Here is a 22,754-nt window from a genome sequence, read left to right on the forward strand (position 1 = left end):
ATGTCACCCGCTGACAGCTATACCAGGACTAAATACTGTCATGTCACCCGCTGACCGCTATACCAGGACTAAATACTGTCACGTCAGCCGCTGACCGCTATACCAGGACTAAATACTGTCACGTCAGCCGCTGACCGCTATACTAGGACTAAATACTGTCACGTCATCCGCTGACCGCTATACCAGGACTAAATACTGTAACGTCACCCGCTGACCACTATACCAGGACTAAATACTGACACATCTCCGGCTGACCACTATACCAGGACTAAATACTGTCATGGCAGTTCCTTATGGACTGTTGGTTTGGTGTCCCAAATCTCCATGTTATAAATTATAGTAATCCTATTAAGCCCTGCCACAACAGGACAGAGTAAATTTTTTATGTTGAGGATTTATTCTGATTGACAGATTGGAGTCAAGATGGAGTTTTCCCCTAAAATGAAGAATATTGTCTTCAACTGCATTAACCCCTTCCCGACATTCGCCGTAATAGTACGGCGCTGCAGGGAAGGGCTTCCCGCAAACCGCCGTACTATTACTGCGGATGCATGGTGCGCACACAGAAACTGTGTGCGCACCATGCACAGCAGGTGTCAGCCGTAATACACGGCTGACAATGCCCCGTAACACCCGCGGTTGGAACCGGGTCCGATCGCGGGTGTTAACCCCTGAGATGCCGGCGATCAACATGACCACCGGCACCTCCGGGGTTTCGTTACAAAATGTTGCCGATCGGCACCCCCCGCGCCGGTTTCGGGGGGTGCCGGTGTTCGTAGGGGGCAGCCCGGGGTCTGATCAGTGACCCCGGGTCTGCCCCATCACTTACCCCGTCCTCACGCCTGGCCGATCCTGCCGTAAATGAAGCTGTCAGCCTGTGCGTCTACACAGGCTGACAGCTTCCTCTACACTGCAATACACGTGTAACACGTGTATTGCAGCGTATCTCTATTGAAGCAGTGATCAGCCGATCACTGCTTCAATCCCCCATGGGGACAGAAAAAAAAAGTTACAAAAAAGTAAAAATAAAAAAGTTTAAATAAGTTTAAAATAAAATAGAAATAAATAAAGCCCCAAAAATCCCATTTTCCCCATATAAAATGTTTTATTATGTAAAATAAAGAAAAATAGAAAAAACATTACATATTTGGTTTTGCCGCGACCGTAATAACCTGAACAATAAAATTAAAACATTATTTAACCCGAACGGCGAACGGCGTAAAAAAAACCCATAGAAAACCGCACAAAATAATGATTATTCACCACCTTTCCCTTACAAAATGTTCAATAAAAAGTAATCAAATGGTCAGATGAAAACCAAAATGGTACCAATAAAAAGAAGAGGTGTTCCCGCAAAAAATAAGCCCTCAACCAGCTCTGTCTAGCGAAAAATAAAAACGTTATGCCTTTCAGAAGATGGCGATGCAAAAATTATGATTTTTTTCCCTAAATTGAATTTTATTCTGCACAAATAGCAAAGCATTAAAAAATAATATAAATGAGGTATCGCCGTAACCGTACCGACCCGCAGAATAAAGGTCACATGTTACTTATAGTGTACGCTGCACAGGAAAAAAAATAAATGCTAAAAAGCAATGGCAGAATTGATGTTTCCTTTTACATCCCACCCAGAAAGAGTTAATGAAATGTAGTCAATAAGTTACAGGCCCCAAAATGGTGGCATTGAGAAGTACATCTAATACCGCAAACACCAAGCCCTCATATGGCCACATTGCCAGATAATAAAAATAAAAATCTAGCTTGTACAATGTGAAGACAAAAACCCCAAAAGTCGCCAAATCATTAGGACATAAGTGGCTGCGACTAGAAGGAAATGTATAATCTGTGCGAGCGTTTTCAGGGGACCCCCCATATTTAGAGCTTATGAGAGAGAAGACACCAGCGCTGATCCCCCAGAATGCTCCTCTTCCCCGTCCGTGTCATAGGAGCTATTGGGAAAATAAAATAGGATTTGGTGTGCCCAATTTACTCCGCACAGCTTACACATTCACTTCTGGGTTACTAATGCTCACTACATCACTTGATAAATTCTTTGAGGGGTGCGGTTTTCAAAATGGGGTCACTTTCTAGAGGTTTCCACTGTTTTGACACCTCAAGGGCTTTGTAAATGCGACATGGCTGCTGAAACTGATCACAGCCAGATCTGTCCTCTAAAAGCTCTTTGGCGCGCCTTCCCTTCTGCGTCTCGCGGTGCATCTATATATTAGTTTACACCCACAAGTGGGGTACTATGGTAGTCGGGAGAACTTGCCTAACAAATTGTGGGGGGCATTTTCTCCTTTAACCCCTTGTGAATGTGCAAATTCTAGGGCTAAACGAAAATATTAGTAAAATAAATTCAAATTTGAAAATTTCACCTCCATTTTGTATTAATTCCTGTTAAGCACTTATAGGGTTAAACTACTAGGTATATGTTGTTTTGGCTTATTTAAGGGGTTCAGTTTTGAAAATGGGGTGATTTATGGGGGGCTTTAATACAAGGGTCTTTCAAAACGCCTTCATAACTGGATTAGGCCCTTTAAAAAATGGGTTTTGGAAATTTCTTGAAAATTTTGAATATTGTTGTTTCACTTGTAAATCTTATAATTTCCGTAAAAATTAAAAGGGAGCCTAAAATTTGATGCCGACATAAAGCAGAGATCTGGGACATGAGATTTATTATATAATTTTGGCGGTCTGACTATCTGTATGTAATGTACATCATTTCAAACTTTATAAAATGCATATTTTTCAAAATTTCCACCAAATTTCCAATTTTTTCATAATTAAACACAAAACATATCTACCAAAATTTACCACTAACATGAAGTACAATGTGTTACGAAAAAACAATCTTAAAATCACTTTGGTAAGTTAAAGCGTTCCAAAGTTATTGCCACATAAAGTGACACATGTCAGTTTTGAAAAATCGAGCTTGGTCAGGAAGTCAAAAAGTGCCATTGGCGGGAAGGGGTTAACTCCCCTGCAACACTACCAGCTACTACTAGAGTCCCCTGGAGAGGCAAAATAAAAAGCAAAGAAAGTTTTAAAATATTAGAAAAATATATATACATATACAAAGAAAAAAATATAATGTCAGAAAAATAAAGACATTTATTCATGAATATATATATATATATATATATATATATATATATATATATATATATATTTCTGCTGTATATATAAAATATATAAATTCTATATCTATACTTGCCATTGGAATACTCGCAGACCACCTGGATACATGGCTCATGTGACTGGCATGCGGCTGATCAGCTCCGGCACCTGCACAGACTGTTAGGACTTGTGATTTGAATTCTCGGCTCACCTGCTGCTCAGCTGCCAGTCAGTGTTGTAGCAGGATCAGAGCATCTTGTGTATTACAAGGAGCGATTTGGTTGTATTGGATTTTGGAGCCGCCTTAGGCACATTATTGTTCTGTGTATTATTGTCTGTTGTTCTGTGTGTGTCTGTGAGTAGTTTTGTGTCTTTCTGTTATTTTTCTTGCAGGTTATACCGCACGATCTTCATCACCTATTGGTAAACCACACAATATATACACTACACACAGGGTAATACATCCATAGCACACAATGTATATAAGCAGAGGTGACTTGTGTCCAGTTTGGCCTCTATAGATCTGTCCATCACACTATAGATAACTAGCACATGTACAGCATCATGCACAGGGTTATTCAATAGAGGGCGCTAATGGAAAGATCTGGGTATGTACTCCTCCATAACAGGGAAGCTGTCTGTATCCCACAAGGGGGCAGCACTGCTCAGAGGACAACCACAATGCTGGGTTTATTACAGTATATCAGCAAATGATGTTTCCAGCTCATTTGTTACAGTTTGGCTAAAATTGCCAACATATTTTACACATCCGAGTTCACACTCCTTTTTTTTGTTCCAATTTTCCATGTGTCTGGGATATTAATTGGTTACAGTGACGAGGTCATGTGACTGGTATGTGATGGGCATGTACTGGGCACTACCTGGCATATCTATGGTACTGGCATATTATAATGTGAACAGGATCTTAGAGAGGTTTTCCCACAATTACTCCTTATTCCCTATCTACAGGGGGGTTACAAGTATCTGAGCACTGGGGGGGGGGGGGAATCTCACCACTGGTGTTCATTGTTTTGGGGGTGGGGGGTTTGTGCTATTCCGTTGACCATGTGTTATAAATAACCTGTCCCCTCTATTCTATGGTTCGGTACGATTACAGCGATACCACAGAGCTGTAGCTTTAATGTGTTTTTTACTTTTCTGCAAAAAAAAAACTTTCTTAAATGGATCCTATCATTGGATACCCTTTTTTTCTCAATAACACGTCAGAATAGCCTTAAGAAAGGATATTCGTCTCCTACCTTTAGATGTCTTCTCTGCGCCGTCATTCGGTAGAAAACCGGGTTTTCTTTGGTATGCAAATGAGTTCTCTTGCAGCACTGGGAGCGGGCCCCAGCGCTGAAACAGCACTAGGGGCGTTCCCAATGCTGTGAGAGAACTATCCAGCGACGCCTCCATCTTCTTTAGGAACCCGTCTTTCTGCGCATCTTCTTCCGTCCTGGGTTTTCAATTATCTAGGCCTCGGGCCCCGGGCAGAGCCAACTGTGCATGCCCGGGCCACAAGAAAATGGCCGCTTACTGAGAAGAAGAGAGAACAAACTATGTAAAGCATCACTTTATACATCAGATTATACAATCCTACTCTTTAACATACTGCGAGATCATTTACTTCCAGTGTGAACAGCAAAGGGAAATGATGGTTTAACACATTGGAAGTAAATAACTTCGCCAGTGTTTCATGTTATTTTCATTTCTATATTTTTCCAGGCAATACTCATTGGAATCCAGATCACCGAGAGCTACGTAAGTGATATCAGCAAATCATTAGAACATAGGACATAATATGATATAATATTCATATCTGTCACATACATGTGATATTACAGAAAATCCGCCTCACTGCCCCCTCCCCACATAAGACAATATCATACAATTGTGTTAGTTATTGTGCTGTATTGTAGTGCTCTATAGAGATTGTCATCATACACATCAGTCACTGCCCACAATGGGGCTCAATATATAATGTCCCTATATCACACACATATACAGTAGGGTCAGTTTTATAGGAATATCAGTATATTATGGAGTGTAGAAGAAACTCATGTAAAGACCAGAACAGACAAACTCTATGCACATGTTGTACTTGGTTGGATCCAGAACTCTATATTTAATAAGATATTTTATCTCTTTACTTCTCCAAGGATGAAGATTCCTGAGGACGGGATAAGAGCCTTGTAAAGAATAGACTGTAATACAAGTAGAGGGTGGCGAAGAGAACCGAACAGGCAGAGATGTTACATGCAGCCTTCAGAAATGGTTTTAAGTTATATCTGAAGAAGAAGCCGGGAGCTTTGAAACTTTATAATCTGTCATCATTATGAGTTAGCCATTAAAAAAGGTATCATCTACTGAAGACTTTCAAGTTTTTTGTATTTTTGTATTAAAGATTAACTACTGTAGGGAAGGCACTGGCAAGTTTATTAATTGCCAGAATTAATTGCCCTTTAATTTTACCCTAAAAATATTAAGGCTACTGTTGTATTATATTCACCTGATTTACATAAACAGAATAATCATATTCATATTCTTGAGATTCACTTGTTCCATAACATTCAGTAGTTATGGCTTTGGCAGATTTGGATATAAGTAGACATTTAGATCTATTTTGAATATGGCACAAGGCACAAAGGGGTGGTTTTAAAAATTGTCCCTGATTTTGAGATCCCGTTGGAAACAACGTCATAGTGTAATGACAATTGTTTTAATAACCTGATTGTTTTTATTTTTACTTTTTTTTACATTAATGTCTCCTCTCACCTAATCCCTGATGATATAACAATAACAATGATAAAATAATAAACTCCTAAAATTTGCAGTTATGCATGTTGAGAAAATACACAGGTTCCAGGGCCCCACCTCTAATGAGGTGACGTGAGGCGACCGCCTCAGGCTGCATTATCAGGAGGGGCGGCATGGAGGGGCGCTGGTTTGTGTGCATCCCAACATGTCCCAGGTCATTAATATATGCCGCCCCTCCTGACAATAATGCCCCAGGCCATTAATATGTGCTTCACTGTTAGCTAGATCGTCACCTGCAAGACACCAATCTAGTTAAAACTAAATCTGTGACTGTGTCTTGTAAAACTTGGGCAACTGTGGTTTATAAGACACTAAGAAGACAGACACAAGACGACTGCTTATCTGTGTAGGAGGCGCAATGCTATGGCGTCACACACCTCTTATGCTGAAACGCGTATTTTAAATACCCCCCTTGTATTAATTATGCCCCTAATAACCCTTATAGAAACACCCCTCATTGTATTAATAATGCCCCTAATAGCCTCTATATAAATAACCCCCCTTGTTTTAATGATATACAGTATTTTTATAATGGCGATTAGGGCATTATTAATACAAGGGGCATTTAGATAAGGGCTATTAGGGGATTATTAATACACTATTACACTATGCACTATTTAAGGGGCTTTATGTACAGTGTTGGCCAAAAGTATTGGCACCCCTGTAATTCTGTCAGATAATACTCAGTTTCTTCCAGAAAATGATTGCAAGCATAAACTCTTTGGTATTAATATCTTCATTTATTTTGCTTGCAATGAAAAAACACAAAAGAGAATTTAAAAAAAAGTCAAATCATTGATCATTTTACACAAAACTCCAAAAATGGGCCGGACAAAAATATTGGCACCCTCAGCCTAATACTTGGTAGCACAACCCTTAGACAAAATAACTGCGAACAACCGCTTCCGGTAACCATCAATGAGTTTCTTACAATGTTCTGCTGGAATTTTAGACCATTCTTCTTTGGCAAACTGCTCCAGGTCCCTGAGATGTGAAGGGGGCCTTCTCCAAACTGCCATCAAGAGATCTCTCCACAGGTGTTCTATGGGATTCAGGTCTGGACTCATTGCTGGCCACTTTAGAAGTCTCCAGTGCTTTCTCTCAAACCATTTTCTAGTGCTTTTTGAAGTGTGTTTTGGGTCATTGTCCTGCTGGAAGACCCATGACCTCTGAGGGAGACCCAGCTTTCTCACACTGGGCCCTACATTAGGCTGCAAAATGTGTTGGTAGTCTTCAGACTTCATAATGCCATGCACACGGTCAATCAGTCCAGTGCCAGAGGCAGCAAAGCAACCCCAAAACATCAGGGAACCTCCACCATGTTTGACTGTAGGGACCGTGTTCTTTTCTTTGAAGGCCTCTTTTTTTCCTGTAAACTCTATGTTGATGCCTTTTCCCAAAAAGCTCTACTTTTGTCTCATCTGACCAGAGAACATTCTTCCAAAATGTGTTTGGCTTTCTCAGGTAAGTTTTGGCAAACTCCAGCCTGGCTTTTTTATGTCTCTAGGTAAGAAGTGGGGTCTTCCTGGGTATCCTACCATACAGTCCCTTTTCATTCAGACGCTGATGGATAGTACGGGTGACACTGTTGTACCCTCGGACTGCAGGGCAGCTTGAACTTGTTTGGATGTTAGTCGAGGTTCTTTATCCACCATCCCCACAATCTTGCATTGAAATCTCTCGTCAATTTTTCTTTTCCGTCCACATCTATGGAGGTTAGCCACAGTGCCATGGGCTATAAACTTCTTCATGACATTGCGCACGGTAGACACAGGAACATTCAGGTCTTTGGAGATGGACTTGTAGCCTTGAGATTGCTCATGCTTCCTCACAATTTTGCTTCTCAAGTCCTCAGACAGTTCTTTGGTCTTCTTTCTTTTCTCCATGCTCAATGTGGTACACACAAGGACACAGGACAGAGGTTGAGTCAACTTTAATCCATTTCAACTGGCTGCAAGTGTGATTTAGTTATTGCCACCACCTGTTAGGTGTCTCAGGTAAGTAACAGGTGCTGTTAATTACAAAAATTAGAGAAGTATCACATGATTTTTCAAACAGTGCCAATACTTTTGTCCACCCCCTTTTTTATGTTTGCTATGGAATTATATCCAATTTGGCTTTTTGTCAATTCTTTTTGTGGTATTCCATTGCAGTCAAATTAAATGAAGATAATAATACCAAAGAATTTGTGATTCCAATCATTTTCTGGAAGAAAATGAGTATTATCTGACAGAATTGCAGGGGTGCCAATACTTTTGGCCAACATTGTAGGTGAGGACAATGTGGGTTGGGTGTCTGGAGAAGTGAGGAATCAAAGATGTATGTATTGCAAACTTTACAGAGAAAAATCACAGTTGGATGAAGTGGTCATGGCGGTCCAAAGGGAAGAGACGGGAAATGTGAGCGTTTAGTCAGAGACGTCTCCTGTAAGTCACCACAAAATGTTACTGCACTGTATTCACTGTAACGTTACCACTAGCACCCCCCTTCCCCCTTATTCAGTCCCCGGCGGGGGGGAGGGGGGGCATCTTTCTGTCGTCAACCGACTCAGGCAGCAGAAAGGCTAGGTTCAGCAATCTAAGGATATGACCAACCACACATAAGTGACCTCAAGCAGTTAGCTGAAATGTGACTATAACTCATTACTTATTAATAAAACTCTCAGTGCCATATGTTATTATATAATAATATGTTTGTAATTGATTAATCCGCCCTTTTTCCAGGGAATGCTTAATGCTCAGCTTCATCAGAATAGCGTTGGTTGTATATTAAGAGTTTAATAGGTAAAGTGTAAAACAATGTGCAATGTAGTAACTGCAAACATGTATATCCTCTCCATAAACTTGGTTTAAGAAGTCACATTATTTATTAAGTGCAAAATTTCCTTTTTTCAAGAAAAACATAACACAGAAGAATTCTCTAACAAGCTTTTTATATATACAAGTCAGCAATTTAATTCATATCATTGAATATAAATCGCCTTTATTTTTTTTCTAATTAAAACCTGATACATATTTTTTCCAACCCATTTTTATTTTCCGATGGCAGATTTTTTTTTTCTACTTTCAGTATATGGTTATGGAAGCAGCCATCTTGCCTGAGCATTCAGAGAAACTTTACACTAGGTTCATACAGAATTTTTTTGTTACTTTTTTGATGCAGTACAAATCGCTGGACATGTCATTGATTAAAAATGTAAAATACTGTTGTTATTTGTTGTTTTTTTAAAACACCTTTAAATGCAAATAAAACATTTTTCTACTCTTTTACAATGCACCAAAAGCAGATTGTCTGGACCCAGTTTAACAGTAGCTTGGTCTGTCTCATCCCAGCATAGGAACCTGTAGACTGAACATCATTGACTTCTATAGGTCATTGCACATGAGGTGAATGGTATGATCATGTCTTATCTAGGATACACTTCATTGTAATCTTGCCTGTTATGACTAACAAAAAGTGATCTCTATATAACAGGAAGTGTCAGCATTTTATGAGAAGTTAGCGCCAGAGCAAAAACTGCAAGAATTCAAGATTTTAGAACTGTTTCTTACCAACCTGTTTCATGTCTTAGAGCAGGGGTAGAGAACCTTCAGCTCTCCAGCTGCTGTGAAACTACACCTCCCAACATGCTCCATTCACTTTGACAGGAGTTCCAAGAACAGCAGAGCAAATTTGCATGCTGGGAGATGTAGTTTTGCAACAGCTGGAGAGCCGAAGGTTCCCTACCCCTGTCTTATAGCATGGTTCTAGTCTGAGGCCAAACTGTAGAAATCCTGTTGTGTGTGTTTTAAGTGTCTTAAGTGTGTCTTAAGTGATTCTTAAGTGTAGTGTCCCAGTACACTCCTTCCTGCCATTATAGGAATAGTTATTGTATGGTATGTAACGCATACCGCCCAGCTGTCCCAATTTCCACAGAACACTCACGCTTTCCTACCCCGTCCCACGCAGCTCCCTACATGTACCGCTATGTCCCTTTAATGATTTACTGATCAATCATTCCTCCGATCACCGCCTGCTCTTATAACAGATAAGAGGCTGCGGTGATCAGAGCAACGCTTTACTATGGTTCAAAAACCTTCACGTGACTAGGTGGACATGTCACTGTCCCGTGCAGTGAAGAGAGAAGAGATCCGTGTAAGGTACAGAGAAGGGAGGGGGAAGGTGGGATCTGAGATGCAGGATGGAGAGTGAGAGAGAGTGTGTGTGTGTCTGTCTGTCTGTCTGTGTTTGTCATTATACTGTGGGAAGAGATGGAGGGGGGACATGAAACTGGGGGAAGATGAAAGGGGATATGAAACTGAGGGAGAAATGTAGGGGGGAAGATGAAACCGGGGGCAGATAAAGGGGGCACTTAAACTAGGGGACAACTGGAGAGGACATTAAACCATGGGAAGAGCTGGAGGGGGACCTGTCTGCCTCTAGCTGTCCCCAGTTTAATGTCACCCTCCAGCTACCCCTACGGTTTAATGTCTGCCTCTAGATGCCCACCGTTTAATGTCCCACTTCATGTGCCATTTCTTCTGTATTTAAGTGATTATTAAGAACCTGGAGTACTTAACTCAATTTTGAGCAAAGATAAGGTTTGGACATTTAAATAATTTAACAAACTTTTTTTTTTTTTTAAACAAACATGGGAACCTACAGTTGTCAGTACCGTAAAACAATGTCCAGACTGGTAAAAAAAAAAATTATGGGTTTTTTTTTTTGACATTTCCAAATGTATATATGCCAATTATATATAGGTGCAAGATGTGAATAGTCAGTCAATAAAAGTGGAAAGAATATGAAGCAAAACTCAAAACTAATAATGTCGCCTATAGCATTGCTCTTATGTTCAGACCTGCTTTGAACAAATAGAAGCTCAAGTCTTTTGTAGGGGTAAAACTAATGCAGCAAAGCATAAGGAATTCTGAAGGTAATCTTGCTGCAGCCTGCAAGGGAATGGCAATAAGGAAGATGAATTTTTCTCTAACAAGAAATTGATCTTACACTGGACCATGCTAGAATATACCAGGGCATATCATGACTAGAGATGAGCGAACAGCGTTCGATCAAGTACATGTTCAATCGGACATCACTGTTCGCACTGTTCGATTCCATACGAACCCCGTGTTGAAAATGCACTTACAGTTCGATTCCCCTACCACCTTCCCTGGCGCTGGGACAGGAACTATGACAACGGAGGCATTGAAAAAACTAGGAAAAAGCCATTGGCTGCCGAGGACATGTGACCTCAGATTCAAACGAACAGGCGGCATCATCTCCGATTCATTCTGTGCTTGCACTTAGACAGACATCTGCTGAGGGCTAGTTAGGTTTTAGATTCTGATAGGCAGGAATAGCAAAGAAGAAGAACCACAACAGCTCTTTTAAGAGCTACGCTAAAGGGAGAAGCTGAAACAAGCTTGGCACAGTGCAGTGGCGTAACTAGGAATGGTGGGGCCCCGTGGCGAACTTTTGACATGGGGCCCCCCTGACACCGAAGATCTCGACCGAGTCCCTCCTACGCATTCCTGCGCGCTCTATTATGTCCCATAGTGGCCCCTGCACACAGTATTATACCCAATAGTGGCCCCTGCACACAGTATTATGTCCCATAGTGGCCCCTGCACACAGTATTATGTCCCATAGTGGCCACTGCACACAGTATTATGTCCCTTAGTGGCCCCTACAGGACTAAATACTGTCACGTCACCCGCTGACCGCTATACCAGGACAAATTGTGGATAAAAAATCGGGTCATGTGCATTACAATTTAGTAACTCCATGTGCCTCATATTAATAGCAGTTAACCCCATCATCTCCCTCACATTAACCCCTGTGTGCCTCACCATAAGAGTTACTGATATGTGAGAGACATGGAGGTAATAATAAAGTATCTTCATTATTATTACCCCATATAATGATAGCAGCGGTAGCAGCTGTCGCCGGGCCCCTAATGTCCCGGGCCCTGTGGCAGCTGCTACCGCTGCTATGGTGGTAGTTACGCCACTGGCACAGTGTCTACCCACAAACACTAAAGTGGGATTCACAGCAATTAAGCCAGGCTGTATCTGTGCAACCCAGCTTTCCGTGGTGGGGATTAAGCTAAGTGGGATACACTGAAATTGTATGCCCATATGCCCTATATATGCTCAATCCAGGGTTCAACAGTGTGTACCCCCCCTCCCCCGAAACTAAGGGGTATACACTGAAATTCTCAGCCCATGCACACTATATATGCTTCATCCAGGTTGTCACAGTGTGTACCCACAAAAAATCAGTGGGATATACATTCTAATTCTCAGGCTATATATGCTTCATCCAGGTTGTCACGGTGTGTACCCACAAAAAATCAGTGGGATATACATTCTAATTATCAGGCTATATACGCTTCATCCAGGTTGTCACGGTGTGTACCCACAAAGAATCAGTGGGATATACATTCTAATTCTCAGGCTATATATGCTTCATCCAGGTTGTCATAGTGTGTACCCACAAAAAATCAGTGGGATATACATTCTAATTATCAGGCTATATACGCTTCATCCAGGTTGTCACGGTGTGTACCCACAAAAAAATCAGTGGGATATACATTCTAATTCTCAGGCTATATACGCTTCATCCAGGTTGTCACGGTGTGTACCCACAAAAAAATCAGTGGGATATACATTCTAATTCTCAGGCTATATACGCTTCATCCAGGTTGTCACGGTGTGTACCCACAAAAAATCAGTGGGATATACATTCTAATTATCAGGCTATATATGCTTCATCCAGGTTGTCACAGTGTGTACCCACAAGAAAGCAGTGGTCAAGGCCGTGGGCGAGGCCGGGGGCGTGGGAATGCTGCTGGGGAGCAAGGTCACGGTGAAGCCATAGCGCATTCCGTGCTTACTCCTCAGGGGCAGCAAGCATTGCGCTTCTTCACAGTCCCCGGCTTGCTGGCCACATTAAGTAGGGTGCAGGGCACAAATCTAACTAGGCCCTAGAACCAAGAACATGTGTTACAATGGCTGGCGGATAATGCTTCCACCACATTATCCACCAGCCAGTCAGCCTCTACCTCAACTCCTCCTCCTATACAACATTCTGATCAGCCTTCCTCCCAAGATGCCCAATCTTCCCAGCAGAGTAATCCCAACTTTACCTGCTCCCAGGAGCTGTTCTTTGGTCCTTAAACTGTCCCTCTCCCTGTCCCTCCATTTCCCAATTCCACGGAGCTACCAGACGACTTTCTGTGTCCAGATGCCCAAGCACTGGAGTCTCCTCCATCTCCTGTTGATTTTGTGGTTGTTGAACAGCAACCCACCCTCAGTGACGATGACGAGACACAGTTACCATCAGGGCAGCCTGTTGCCATGTGCAGTGTGCAGGAAGAGGAGGCGAGAGAGGAATTGGCAGAGGAGGTGGTGGAGGACGAGGACACTGACCCGACCTGGCCAGGGGGGATGTCAAGCAGGGAAAGCAGTGTCGATGCTGAGGGAGGTGCAGCACCAAAGAGGGTAGCTAGAGGCAGAGGCATGTCCAGAGGCAGAGGTCAGCTGCTTCGCTAAAGTCAGGCCACACCCAGAATGGCCCAAGATGTTCCCTATTGTAGCCATCTCAGAAAAACTCCCCCATCGAAGGCATGTTCCTCAATGATGTGGAGATTTTTCAAGGAATGCGTGGAGGACAAATATAGTGCGGTTTGCACAATTTGCCACTCGAAACTGAGTAGGAACAACGTTTCGACCACTTTCATACGCCGTCATTTGGAATCCACTGCCTCTCCCACTCCGCCACTTTGGGGACTTCTCCCTCATCCTCCCCTGTATCAGCTCCTTCTCCTGCACCATGATGCACCTCCTCCCAGCAACCCACCATCTCTCAAACATTTGAGTGCAGGCAAAAATACATCACTAACCACCCACATGCGCAAGCCTTGAACGCGCACATCTCCAAACTCCTGGCCCAGGAGATGTTGCCGTTCCGGCTTGTGGAAACTCCAGCCTTCTGGGACCTGATGGCAAGTGCAGCACCTCATTATGCCGTCCCTAACCGTCATCACTTCTCCCGGTGTGCCGTCCCCGCCTTGCACCAGCACGTGTTACTCAACATCAGGCGGGCCCTAAGTTCCGCGCTTTGCACAAAGGTCCACTTGACCACCAATGCGTGGAAAAGTGCATGCGGACAGGGATGCTACATTTCACTGACGGCACACTGGGTGAATGTAGTTGAGGCTGGGACTGGGTCACAAACTGGGCCAGTGTACCTCGTTTCCCCGCCTATCATTCCTGGCAGGGGCTCTGAAACAACACCCTCCTCCTCCTCTTCCTCCTCCGCTGTCGTTAAATTGACTCCAGCTATAAGCTGGAAACATTGCAGCACTGGCGTAGGTAGACATCAGCAGGCCGTGCTGAAGCTCATCAGCTTGGGGGACAGACAGCACACTGCCTCCGAGGTGAGGGATGCCCTCCTCGATGAGACAGCAGTATGGTTTGAGCTGCTGCACCTGGGCCCAGGCATGGTCGTGTCTGATAACGGCAGGAACCTGGTAGCAGCTCTGGAGCTTGCCAGTCTCCAACATGTTCCATGCCTGGCCCACGTCTTTAGCCTAGTGGTGCAACTTTTTTTAAAGACATACCCAAATGTGCATGAGCTACTGGTGAAAGTGCAGCGCTTGTGCGCCCACTTTCGCAAGTCTACAGTAGCCGCTGCTAGCCTTAAAAAACTCCAGCAATGCCTACATCTGCCCAAACACTGGCTGTTGTGCGATGTCCCCACACGCTGGAACTCAACATATCATATGTTGAGTAGAGTGGTTGAGCAACAGAGACCTTTGATAGAGTACCATCCCCAAAAACTGGCTGTTGCCATAAAGTCAGCTCCCTCAGTTTCTCAACCATGAGTGGCCATTGATGAGAGACCTATGTGAAATCCTACAGGTGTTTGAGGAGTCCACCAGGAGGGTCAGCTGTGATGACGCACTAGTGAGCAGAACAATCCCACTCTTGTGTGTGATGCGAGAATCCCACATTGCCATCAGGGATAATGCAGATCACACTGAGGAGTCAGGGATAGCAGCAGAACTGTCACAGCAGGATTGTAGTTCCACACACCTGTCCGCTTCACAGCATTTAATGGCGGAGGAGGAGGAAGAGGAGGAAATGGAGAGTGACCTTTGCGGTGATTGCAGCGAAGTCATGCCAAGTAATACTCTGGCACACATGGCTGACTTCATGTTGGGGTACTTTTCAAGTGACAAGCGCATAGTCAAAGTAATGGAGAGCAACCAATACTGGATATTTGCAATCCTTGACCCCTGGTATAAAAATAACATCTGGTCTTTTATTTTGGTAAAGGGGAGGGCCAATCACATTAATGACTGCCACAAGCAATTGGTGCAGAACATGATGGAGATGTTTGCATCAAGTGTCGTTGGCGGCAGAGAGGACAGTTCCTCCATGAGACGAACAAGTGCCATCCGGTCCACACCCACCAGGGGTACACTGTCTAAGCTCTGGGACACGTTAATGGCACCCCCTTGCCAAACTCCTGCCACTGAGGGGTCTAGTGTCACCAGGCAGGAAAAGTATAGGCGCATGTTGCGGGAATACCTGTCCGACCACAGCCCTGTCCTTTCCGATCCCTCTGCACCCTACACGTATTGGGTGTCGAAGTTGGACTTGTGGCTTGAACTTGCCCTATACGCCTTGGAGGTGCTGTCCTGTCCTGCCGCCAGCGTCCTATCTGAGAGGGTGTTCAGTGCAGCCAGTGGCATCATCACTGACAAGCGCACCCGTCTGTCAGCTGAGAGTGCCGACCGGCTGACTTTCATCAAAATGAACAGCCACTGAATAGACCCATCATTTTTGTGCCCACCAGTGTAAAGCACCCCAACATGAATTGTCATGTCTGCTTTCAACCTCTACAATTCCTCCTCATATTCCTCCACCATCTGCGTTGCACTATTCTGATCCTTCTAGGCTCAATCCATCCTGATTTCCCCAAACTCTGCTGGTTAGAGGCTGAATCCATCCTGATTTCCCCAAATTCTGCTGGTTAGAGGCTGAATCCACCCTGATTTCACCAAACTCTGCTGGTTAGAGGCTGAATCCACCCTGATTTCACCAAACTCTGCTGGTTAGAGGCTCAACTCACTCCAAGGGCCAAAAACACTGCTGGTGCAAGGCTCAACTAAGATAAAGGGCCTAAAACTCTTCTGGTAAGAGGCTGAAGTCACCTAAAGGGCCTCAATTAGAGATGACATGATGTCATAGTGGACTTGGTGACCCTCCTGAGTTGAACATTGGTTTTCCCCTAAACGAGTATTTTTCCTCATAGACCAGGGGTGGGCAATTAATTTTCCCATGGGGCCGCATAAGAAATTGAAACTATGCTAGAGGTCCACGCCGTAGCAAATTTAGCTCCACCCACTTCTATGTTGACTCTGCCCATTCCCAATCAACTTTCCATGTACCTCCATAAAGTATAATCCTCCTACAGTCACCCGTACATTATATGCCCCCAGTTTAAACTGGTGGAAACTAGAGGCGACATGAAGCTGGGACAGCTGGAGGGGGACATTAAACAGTGGGGGTAGTTGGAGAGGGGCAATAAATTGACAGCTGGAGCGGGACATGAAACAACTAGAGGGGGACATTAAAATCAGGAAGCTGGAAGCAGACATTAAAACCGTAGGGGTAGCTGGAGGGTGACATTAAACTGGGGGCAACTAGAGGCAGACAGCTCCCCCTCCACCTACCTCCATGGTTTAATGCCCCCTCCAGTTGTCCCCATTTTAATGTCCCCCCAGTTTAAGTGCCCTCTTCATCTACCCCCAGTTTCATGTTCCCCCTCCATGTCTCCCTCAGTTTCATATCTCCCTTCATTTGCCCCATTTCATGTCCCCCCTCCATCTCTCCCCCAGTTTCATGTCCCCCCTCCATCTGCCATCTCTGCCCTAGTATAACATTCCCCTTCCATCTCTGCCCCTAGGTTACTGAGACACACACACACAGATAGACACATACAGACAGACAGACAGACACATATAGACAGACACATATAGACAGACAGACACATATAGACAGACACATATAGACAGACAGACACATATAGACAGACAGACACAGACAGACAGACACATATAGACAGACAGACACATATAGACAGACAGACACATATAGACTGACAGACACATATAGACAGACACATAGACAGACACATATAGACACACAGACAGACACATATAGACACAAAGACAGACAGACACATATAGACACACATACAGACATACATACAGACAGACACACTCCCCCCTGCATCTTACATTCCCCAGTACCTTATGACACACACTCACATGTCTCCATCTTCCAGCACTGTCCTGCCGGCACTAAGACACGCCCCCTAGACACGCCTCCCTAGTCAAGCTGTGCGGGCTGGTCTGAATCAGTCAGAGGATATGGCCCGGGGGCTGGGCTTTGCCCATGTCTGCCATAGACTATAATTGGGTTTGATGTTCGATCGAACAGTCGAGTATTGAGCAGCTACTCAAATCGAACTTCGAACATCTCACTGTTCGCTTATCTCTAATCATGACCAGAGCAGTTGAGACATTTCAGAGCATTGAAAGCATGCTGCATTATATATAGGTGGAAGACATAAATCAGACTGGTGGTAGGTAATATACTAGACTGTTGCTCATGGCCCCAGTTTTCTAGCTTTATGCCGGAGCCCCATGTTGCAGATATGCTGCGTTTTGTCCATAGCAGAAATGCCACACCAAAAAACACTGTGTTTTATTTCACTATACCTGCAAAGTGTATGGGATTGTGACTAATCCCATCCACATCTCTCTAGATCAGCTTGTTTTTACCATTACATAACAATGATGTACCATCTTTTTCAAGTTTTGCTGTTCCTTTTTTATTCCTTCTACAAAATTATGAATAAATTTAGTCTGCCACTGCCGGCTGGGGCACACCTCTTACTGGTTGGACATTACTAGAGATGAGCGAACACTAAAATGTTCGAGGTTCGAAATTCGATTCGAACAGCCGCTCAATGTTCGTGTGTTCGAACGGGTTTCGAACCCCATTATAGTCTATGGGGAACAGATACTCGTTAAGGGGGAAACCCAAATCCGTGTCTGGAGGGTCACCAAGTCCACTATGACACCCCAGGAAATGATGCCAACACCTCTGGAATGACACTGGGACAGCAGGGGAAGCATGTCTGGGGGCATCTAACACACCAAAGACCCTCTATTACCCCAACATCACAGCCTAACAACTACACACTTTACACACTCAATACCACCTCTCTGACAGTAGGAAAACACCTTGAAACATGTGTATTTGGCACTTGCAGTGAGGAGAGCTTGTCACCAGCAGTGAATTTGGCCCTTGTAGTAAGTTGAGGTTGGCACCAACATTTGTTTTGAAAATCAGGGTGGATTGAGCCTCTAACCAGCAGAGTTTGGGCAAATTCATGGTGGAGGGAGCCTCTAAACACCCCAGTTTGGGCAAATTCATGGTGGAGGGAGCCTCTAAAAACCCCAGTTTGGACCAATTCATGGTGGAGGGAGCCTCTAACCAGCCCAGTTTGGGCAAATTCATGGTGGAGGGAGCCTCTAACCAGCCCAGTTTGGACCAATTAATGGTGGAGGGAGCCTCTAACCAGCCCAGTTTGGACCAATTAATGGTGGAGGGAGCCTCTAACCAGCCCAGTTTGGACCAATTAATGGTGGAGGGAGCCTCTAACCACCCCAGTTTGGACCAATTCATGGTGGAGGGAGCCTCTAAACAGCCAAGTTTGGACCAATTCATGGTGGAGGGAGCCTCTAAAAACCCCAGTTTGGACCAATTCATGGTGGAGGGAGCCTCTAACCAGCCCAGTTTGGGCAAATTCATGGTGGAGGGAGCCTCTAATCAGCCCAGTTTGGGCAAATTCATGGTGGAGGGAGCCTCTAACCAGCCCAGTTTGGACCAATTAATGGTGGAGGGAGCCGCTAAACAGCCCAGTTTGGGCAAATTCATGGTGGAGGGAGCCTCTAAACAGCCCAGTTTGGACCAATTCATGGTGGAGGGAGCCTCTAAAAAACCCAGTTTGGACCAATTCATGGTGGAGGGAGCCTCTAAACAGCCCAGTTTGGGCAAATTCACGGTGGAGGGAGCCTCTAAACAGCCCAGTTTGGGCAAATTCATGGTGGAGGGAGCCTCTAACCAGCCCAGTTTGGACCAATTAATGGTGGAGGGAGCCTCTAAACAGCCAAGTTTTGGGAAATTCATGGTGGAGGGAGCCTCTAACCAGCCCAGTTTGGACCAATTCATGGTGGAGGGAGCCTCTAAACAGCCCAGTTTGGGCAAATTCATGGTGGAGGGAGCCTCTAACCAGCAGAGTTGTGGGAAAGCAGGGTGGAGGGAGCCTCTAACCAGCAGAGTTGGTGGAAATCAGGGTGGAGGGAGCCTCTAACCAGCAGAGTTGGGGGAAATCATGTTGGAGGGAGCCTAGTATTAGCAGAATTGTGCAACGCTTATGGTGGATGAGTATGAGGATGCGGAGGAATTGGAGAGGTTGAGTACAGACATGGAGTTTCATGTTGGGGTGCTTTACACAGGTGGGCACAAAAATGAAGGCTCTATCCAGTGGTGGTTCATTTTTATCAAAGTGAGCCGGTCGGCACTCTCAGCTGACAGACGGGTGCGCTTGTCAGTGATGATGCCACCGGCTGCACTGAACACCCTCTCAGATAGGACGCTGGCGGCAGGACAGGACAGCACCTCCAAGGCATATAGGGCAAGTTCAAGCCACAGGTCCAACTTCGACACCCAATACGTGTAGGGCGCAGAGGGGTCGGAGAGGACAGGGCTGTGGTCGGAAAGGTATTCCCGCAACATGCGCCTATACGTCTCACGCCTGGTGACACTAGGACCCTCCGTGGCGGCACTTTGGCGAGGGGGTGCCATCAAGGTGTCCCAGACCTTAGACAGTGTGCCCCTCGTTTGTGTGGACCGGTGAGAACTTGGTTGCCTACTGGAGGAACTGCCCTCCCTGCCGCCAACGTCACATGCTGGAAACATCTCCATCATATTCTGCACCAATTGCCTGTGGCAAGCATTGATGCGATTGGCCCTCCCCTCTACCGGAATAAAAGACGAGATGTTGTTTTTATACCGGGGGTCAAGGATAGCAAAGATCCAGTACTGGTTGTCCTCCATGATTTTGACAATACGCTTGTCGGTTGTAAAGCACCCCAACATGAACTCAGCCATGTCTGCCACAGTGTTAGTTGGCATGACTCCTCTGGCCCCACCGGAAAGTTCAATCTCCATTTCCTCCTCATCCTCCATGTCTACCCATCCGCGCTGCAACAATGGGACGATTCGAAGTTGCCCGGAAGCCTCCTGTATCACCATCACATCATCGGACAACTCTTCTTCCTCCTCCTCCTCCTCCTCCTCCATTAAACGCAGTGAAGCGGACAGATGTGTGGACCTACTCTCCAGCTGTGACGGATCGGATGCTATCCCTAACTCCTCTGTGTGATCTGAGTTATCCCTGATGTCAATCAGGGATTCTCTCAGAACACACAAGAGCGGGATTGTAAGGCTCACCATCGCATCCTCAGAGCTCACCCTCCTTGTGGACTCCTCAAAGACCCGTAGGATGTCACAAAGGTCTCTCATCCATGGCCACTCATGGATGTGAAACTGAGGCAGCTGACTTTGTGGCACCCTAGGGTTTTGTAGCTGGTATTCCATCAAAGGTCTCTGCTGCTCAACCACTCTATTCAACATCTGAAACGTTGAGTTCCAGCGTGTGGGGACGTCGCACAAAAGCCGGTGTTGTGGCACATGCAGGCGTTGCTGGAGAGATTTTAAGCTAGCAGCGGCTACTGTCGACTTGCGAAAGTGGGCGCACATGCGCCGCACTTTCACCAGTAGCTCTGGAACATTGGGGTAGCTCTTTAGGAAACGTTGCACCACTAGGTTGAAGACGTGGGCCAGGCATGGAACATGTTGGAGTCCGGCAAGCTCCAGAGCTGCTACCAGGTTCCGGCCGTTATCACAAACGACCATGCCTGGGCCCAGGTGCAGCGGCTCAAACCATATTGCCGTCTCATCGAGGAGGGCATCCCTCACCTCGGAGGCAGTGTGCTGTCTGTCCCCCAAGCTGATCAGCTTCAGCACAGCCTGCTGACGTCTACCAACGCCAGTGCTGCAACGTTTCCAACTCGTAGCTGGGGTCAATCTAACAGCGGAGGAGGAGGCGGTGGCGGAGGAGGAGGCGGTAGAGGAGGAGGAGGAGGGGGGTGTTCTTCTCGTGTCCCTGCCAGGAATGTTAGGCGGGGAGACGAGGTACACCGGGCCAGTTTGGGAAGCAGTCCCAGCCTCAACTACATTCACCCAGTGTGCCGTCAGTGAAATGTAGCGTCCCTGTCCGCATGCACTTGTCCACGCGTCGGTGGTCAAGTGGACCTTTGTGCAAAGCGCGGAACTAAGGGCCCGCCTGATGTTGAGTGACACGTGCTGGTGCAAGGCGGGGACGGCACACCGGGAGAAGTAGTGACGGCTAGGGACGGCATAGCGAGGTGCCGCAGTTGCCATCAGGTCCAGGAAGGCGGGAGTTTCAACAAGCCGGAACGCCAACATCTCCTGGGCCAGCAGTTTAGCGATGTTGGCGTTCAAGGCTTGCGCGTGTGGGTGGTTAGCAGTGTATTTCTGCCGCCGCTCCAATGTCTGAGAGATGGTGGGTTGTTGTAAAGAAACGCCTGATGGTGCCTTTGATGGTGCAGGAGAAGGAGATAAGACAGGACCAGGGGAGGATGAGGTAGAAGTCAACAAAGTGGCGGAGGCAGATGAAGTGGTGTCCTGGCTCGTCCTCTGGAGTGCATCGCCAGCACAGTCAGCAGTGGCAGTGGCAGAGGCAGAGGCAGTGGCAGAGGCAGTGGCAGTGGCGTGAACGGCAGGCGGCCTTTGTCCTGCCGTTGCTGCCTGCCACTGATTCCAGTGCTTGGATTCCAAATGACGGCGCATTGAAGTGGTGGACAGGTTGCTCTTCTCAGAGCCCCTAATCAATTTCGAGAGGCAAATTGTGCAGACAACACTATATCTGTCCTCGGCGCATTCCTTGAAAAAACTCCACACCTTTGAGAAACGTGCCCTCGAGGTGGGAGTTTTTCGGGGCTGGGTACGAACTGGAACATCTTGGGAGATTCCGGGTGTGGCCTGGCTTCGCCTAAGCTGCTGACCTCTGCCTCTGCCTCTAGCTACCCTTTTTGGTGCTGCACCTGCCTCAACATCCACACTACTTTCCCCGCTTGACATCCCCCCTGTCCAGGTCGGGTCAGTGTCCTCATCATCCACCACTTCCTCTTCCAACTCCTGTCTCATCTCCTCCTCCCGCACAATGCGCCGGTCAACTGGATGCCCTGACGGCAACTGCGTCACATCATCGTCGATGAGGGTGGGTTGCTGGTCATCCACCACCAAATCGAAAGGAGATGGAGGAGACTCTAGTGTTTGAGCATCTGGACACAGATGCTCCTCTGTTAGGTTCGTGGAATCGTGACGTGGAGAGGCAGGTTGAGGGACAATGAAAGGAGCGGAGAACAGCTCTGGGGAGCAGGGACAGTTTGGGTTATTGTTCTGTAAAGCTTCGGAATTTTGGGAGGAAGGAAGACAAGACTGTTGGGTAATAGGAGGAGAGGAGGCAGAGTCTGACTGGCTGCTGGACAATGTGCTGTAAGCGTTCTCTGACAGCCATTGCAAGACCTGTTCCTGGTTCTCGGGCCTACTAAGGTTTGTACCCTGCAGTTTAGTTAATGTGGCAAGCAACCCTGGCACTGTGGA

The sequence above is a fragment of the Leptodactylus fuscus genome, chromosome 7 (genome assembly GCF_031893055.1).
Source record: "Leptodactylus fuscus isolate aLepFus1 chromosome 7, aLepFus1.hap2, whole genome shotgun sequence".
Lineage (NCBI taxonomy): Eukaryota > Metazoa > Chordata > Amphibia > Anura > Leptodactylidae > Leptodactylus > Leptodactylus fuscus.